The sequence below is a fragment of the Prosopis cineraria genome, unplaced genomic scaffold (genome assembly GCF_029017545.1).
Source record: "Prosopis cineraria cultivar Desert tree isolate PC_DT_omini unplaced genomic scaffold, ASM2901754v1 PC2, whole genome shotgun sequence".
Classification (NCBI taxonomy): Eukaryota; Viridiplantae; Streptophyta; class Magnoliopsida; order Fabales; family Fabaceae; genus Prosopis; species Prosopis cineraria.
The window spans coordinates 19328440-19334692 of record NW_026555333.1 but is presented as its reverse complement, the minus strand read 5'-3'; the positions used below and the strand labels follow the sequence as shown (position 1 = coordinate 19334692).

Sequence of the window (6253 nt, the reverse complement as noted above, 5' to 3'; positions counted from 1 at the left end):
TGCATTCGAAAGCTTTAGCCTTTAGGATGAATCTAGTAGTTTTGTTAAGGGAACACAATAAAATAGTGACATGCATGTAGAAAAATGTTTTTGTGAATCTTTTTCTTTCTCCTTGTCTTCATCATCTCTTCTTTAGTTTCTCAATCAAATTTCCTTTCTTTTTTTTAAGACCTGGTCACACAAATAAAGTAGTCAATTAGCCAACCGTTCACTTTTCACGATTTCCCATTTTGTTGGTAAGTTATCCGATTCTTCACTGGCTTAATTACTCTTCAATTTTCCTGCCTCAACTAGACCAGACCAATGACTAGTTTTTAGCCTAACCAGTTGAATTGGCTTGTTTGATTTTTAAAATCTTGATTATAACATCATTAACTATTAACTATTTTTTTTAAATGTGAAATTTCAAAAGTTAAAACTTATAATATTTAAGAGGGTAAATGAGGAAATTGACCCCTTAACTATAGATCCAAAAGTGTCTAGAACTCTAAACTCATCTTTTGTGTTGTTCCTCTTCAATTTTTGAAAACAATGTAATTTAACTTCTGCCTTTAATAAAAGTTAACTTTTATCATTGATTGACAAAAAAATGACAAAAAAAGACCTTAAATATTATAGAAAAGGATCAAAAAAATTTTCTTGATCCTTTTCTTTGTTCTTTTCTCATTATATGTTATTGTTGAGTCTTTTACTATTATTTTTTGATCATTTTTTCTAATATTTAAGGTAATTTTCTTATTAACTAATGGTTAAAGTTAACTTTTATTAATAACAGAGGTCAAATTGCACTATTTTTAAAAGTTGAAGAAAAACATTATACAAAAAATGAGATTAGAGTTCCAGGCACATTTGAACCTCTAGTTTGGAGGCTAATTTACTTATTTACCCTATTTAAAACTCCTAAAATCATTGTCAAAATTGATATTACAATGAAAAGTTGGAATTTTTTTTATCCATGTCGTTATATATATTATGACATAAAAGGAACCACCCAAATATTAAGCTTGAGATCATATCAAAATGGATACGAAATTTTCGTAAACTTGAAGATAATATAATTATGCATAAACTCAAATTCAAAAGGGTTAATAGAGGTAGTTTATTCTAGAGACAAAGAAATATTGTCTTTTGGTAGAATTTAAATGACTTAGCTATCTGAAAAAACAATATAAGTGATAAATTAAAAGAGATACATTTATTGCGACTACAAAATATAGGCAATTCATGATATGGAAAAAAAGAAAACAAGAAAAGAAAATAAAATCTTTGACAAAACTATCAAATTGCCATTTGAACATTTGAATAAAAATGTTGGTAGCATCCAAACACAACACAAAACACAAGGTAAAAATACATAAATAGTCACAATATTCAAAAGAAATTAGCCATTCCGTACAACTACTAAATATTCTAGCCACTAATCCTATATCATTAGAGCAATTTCGTTGAGACAAATATAGCTTATTTACATGAGGATGTTGAATCCAGATAGCTTTTGCTTAATTGCAAGCAACTTTGCTAAAACATCTTTTATCTCCATTCATTTACTAGGCAATTCAGCACAACATGCCACTCCAATCTTGCCAAGGCTAACTAGAGACTCTTGAACTTTATCTTCCATATTTGAATTCTACAAAACCGTCTTGTGGTCTTTGTCAAAAACAACAAGAAAACTTGAATCCACTATCTTAGTGACTCCTTTTGGCAATGCAAACTTGCAAAACTTGGGTAAGCTTAGATTTTTACTAAACATGCCATCTGTTGACTTTTTTCCTGTGAGCATCTCTAGTAGAAGAACCCCATAGCTGTAGATATCCCTTTGTGTTGTTACCTGGCCACCTTCTCCATACTCTAACCATTATATATAAAAGCACATTAAGATTAATTAGAGGCTATACTTATGTAAAAAGTGGCATTTTCCATAATTTTGTGTACTCATAATGTTTAGTAAACATTACAATTGCTGTCTATCAATAAAATTTAGAAAAATAAAAATAAGTACTTGTAAAAAACAAGTTCAAAAACTTAAAATGAGCTGTACCTGGAGGAATATACCCAATAGTTCCTTTAATTGATGAAGATGTAGTTTGATCTCTAGTATTACCACTTGTATGAAGAAACCTAGCTAATCCAAAGTCTCCTAAGTATGCAACCATATCATTATCAAGAAGAATATTACCTGGCTTGATGTCACAATGAACAATAGCTTCCCCAAAATCATGATGAAGATAATCCAAAGCTTGAGCCACGTCAATAGCTATATTGAGTCTTTGTGTGAAGTTCAAACATAAACTTCTAGGCTCATCACCATGTTCATTTGACAACCAATTCTCCAAGCTCCCATTAGGCATGAACTCAAAAACCAATGCCTTGAAATCATTACCTTTGTAATTCAAACTTGAACATGACGTCAAGATCTTCAAAAGATTTCGATGTCACACTTTGCTAAGAGCTTTGCATTCAGTGATCAAGCTCTTTGTTGCCCCATGTGTTTGAAGATTTAACACCTTTACAGTAATAGGTCTTTCAAAATGACAAAGAATCCCTCGGTACACAGAACCAAAGCTTCCTATGCTAATCAAATTGGAAGAAGAAAATCCATTAGTTGCATCATGGATCTCTTTGTAAGAAACCCTTAAATGTGTATTTTGCAGAGAAGATAAGGAAGAAGATATATTTTTTTTCCTTCTCCTCAAACAAATTAGCAAAATTATTGCATAACATATAAGAATGCCAGCTATCATGATCATGACAATCATGATTTTGAAATGCTTCTTTGACTTAGTTAGGCATGAAGGTAGCTTTAACTGAGGTATTCCGCCGCAAAGATTATCATTCCCTATGAGTAAAATAGCAGTGATATTATCAAACACTCCTCCTTTTGGAACCTCACCTTGAAGATGGTTATATGATAGGTTCAAGGTCTCTAATAAAGGAAGATATTTTAATTCATGTGGGATTGTGCCTGACAAGTTATTATTGGAGAGATCTAAGTTTTAGAGGGATTTTAAGGAATTAAAGGTTGGTGGGATACTTCCTTGAAAGAAATTTCCCCTCATATTAAGATTTGTCAACATCAAGCATTCCCCAAGTTCTATTGGTATATAACCAGAAAACTTGTTTTCTCCAAGATATAACTTTACTAGATTCTTCAAGCTACCAAAATCAGATGGAAGGTGGCCATTCAATGTATTGGAAGTCATGTCAAGACTTGTTAGGCTTTCTTGATGACCAAATGTTTCGTTAGGTATATTGCCAATCAAGTTATTTTGACTTAGGTCTAAGAATTGCAAACCCTTGCAATATCTAAAGCTAGTTGGAATTGTTCCCTCTAAGTTATTGTCAAACAATTGAAGATTGAACAACATTGTAAGATTTCCAAATGCATCAGGAATTTGTCCTGATAAGTGGTTTTCGTGCAAGTATATTTTTCCAACATTTTCAAGCCTTCCTATCAAATGTGGAATTGTACCTTGAAGGAAGGTGCCTTTCAAACTAAGCCCAATTAAGCCAACTAATTGCCCGATCTCTTCAGGTATGTTGCTGGATATATTGCAGGATCCTATAACAAGGAAATTAAGCTTAGAAGAGAAATTACCAATTGATTTTGGCAATACACCACCAAATCCATTATTGTCGAGGTCTAATATTTGCAATTGACTACAATTTGTTAATGACAAGATGAAATCCAAATCATAACCTCCTGCTCCCCTTAAATTATTATAATCGACAACAAATCTTTGAAGGTTCTGTAAACTTCCAAAAGAGGTAGGGACTGGGCCACTAAAATGATTTTGATATATTCCAAACTTTTGCAACATAGAAATGTTGGAAAATGAGGATGGAATTGTTCCAGTCAACTTGTTGTCTCCGACATTAAATTCTCTAAGATTAGGGAAAGCATGATCAACATTTGATGGAATGGTTCCATACAAGTTGTTCAAAGGAATGTCAATTTCTTCCATACGGGAAAGATTATATAATGAAGGAGGGATCATACCAGAAAAATTGTTACGACCAAGATTGAGGACAGACAGGTTTGACAATTGACCTAGAGTTCTAGGTATACTTCCTTCCAAATTATTTTTTTCAAGAGACAAGAGCTCAAGCAATGAAATATTTCCCAAGGAAAGTGGAACATTTCCATGGAATTTATTAGTACCAAGACTCAGCACTGTAAGTTGTTGCATAGATCCAAGCCAAAAGGGAATTTTTCCAATCAAATTATTGTGACTAAACCAAATCTCTTGGAGTTTAGAACAATTAATTAACTCTACATGGAGCTCCCCGAGAGATTATTACGGTGCAAATCAAGAAATTGCAACCGTTTAAGATGGCCAACTTGGCTGGGAATTTCACCATGCAATCCATTATGAGAAAGATTGAGTAGCTTGAGAAAGGTTAAGTTACCTAATGCTGTTGCAAGAGTGCCCCCCAAATCTTGATGTGTCACTTTCAAAGCTGAGACTCTCATGTGACGAAGATTGCATGAAACACCTTCCCATTTGCAGAAGGGGACAGAATCATTCCATGAAGACAGAGCTTCTGGATCGCCATTAGTTAACTTGTCCCACACAACAAGCAAAGCAAGCCTATCAGTCTTTGACCAAGTGGCCATGGCAGCTCTTGTTGGTGAGGTAGTTTGAGAAGCTATACAAAACAGAAGATTGGTGATAATGGACGGCAACATTGTGACTGTGGTGAAGCAATGTGGGAAAGGAAGCCACATATTCTTAGCTTTATATTAATTTTAGGCATTGACGGAAAAATCTGAAATATCAAATATCCAATTAGTCAACGAATTTTAATTTTCTTCTTCATTTCCAAAAAAGAAAGAAAAAGACCAGCTGTATTTAAAAAAAAAAAAAAATCTCTCGCGTAAGTAGTTAAATGATTAGAACGCATAAAATAGTGAAATTTTAGATTGCGAATATGAAAGTTTAAATAGAAAATTTGAAAATTTAAATAATATATATGTCGTCATTTTTATTACCATTTCAATACGTCAATAAAAGTTACATATACAGTGCTTACTTTTATATAAACAGATACATATTAAATATATATCAATGTTATATATATACACATATATTATATAATATTCTACCAGTTTCTTTGCTTCATGGCTCCATCAATCCCCATCTGCAAGCATTCACGATCTCTCCCGACCACCCTGACGGCGTCGGCGTGCGTTCTCCGTTGATGCCATCATTCGTGGTTTAATATAATCATCAAGTAACCCAAAAATACAGCGTCTCGCTTCACGAGAAAGTATAAGGGCCCACTTGCACTTGTCTGATTCCAATTTGCTCCCAACAAATGTTGAAATTGTCGCCATTTTTTGGGACTTTAATTAATTAGTTGCCAGTGTATGTTAATCGACTAATTGTTTGGTGTGACTTTGAAATGTCACGAGTCAATAGACAAGAGTCAACTGTCATGGAGATGCATGAGATAATGGGAGAATCATCATCTGTTGTTTTTAATTTAGTACATTTTTTCTTTGTGTTCCCACAAGTGATATCTAGCACACTTTTTCTTTGTGATATTCCAAACTGGTCACTGTGAAACGTACAAAATATTATTATTTTTAATTTAGGGTTTTTCTTTGCATCGACTAAGAGTTTGTTATGAAATGTGAACACTAGACTAACATTGTCATGGACTCAAGACTTTGCCACGGAAAGGTAACTACGTACGTTTTCTTTTTGGAGAAATTCTAATATAGTTATTGCCCCGAGTTAATTATAATTTTTCACGCTTAATGACTATGCAAACGATGATCACTTGTCCTATCGAGGAACTCACTTGTCTAAAGAGAAATAATCACATCTCTTGTTTGTAAGACTTCTAGTTGCATTATTGTGGCGAGAAGACTGCCTACTACTAATTAGGCGAATATATAATCAGATATAATAAAACAAACTGTTAGTGTATATGGCCCACATTGTATTGGGTCTAGGCCCAACTATATTGTAACTAAAGGTTGTTAAGTCTTGTTAAGCTTTGTCAAGAGTTCCTTAGCTTCAGTTAGAGTTTCTTATGTCTCTGCTCTGGCTGTCAAGTTTAATTACTCAATCATGAATGAGAAAACTCACTCTTCATCTTATTTTATTCTTCTAAACCCCGTTTTCCGGCAGAAACAACCTTATCATTTACGTTTGGTAGAAAAGTAGAAAGCAAAGTAGAAGCAGAATTTTAAGTTGATCTTTATAGTTGGTAGGCATAGCTTATTGAGAGTGCAGTGTTACTG

General features: G+C 33.2%; 1 pseudogene; it reads right to left on the bottom strand.

The window, feature by feature from the left end:
- Positions 1-1630: 1630 nt before the first annotated feature.
- LOC129302605 (probable LRR receptor-like serine/threonine-protein kinase At3g47570) lies at positions 1631-4190 on the bottom strand (annotated as a pseudogene).
- Between the last annotated feature and the right edge of the window lie 2063 nt (positions 4191-6253).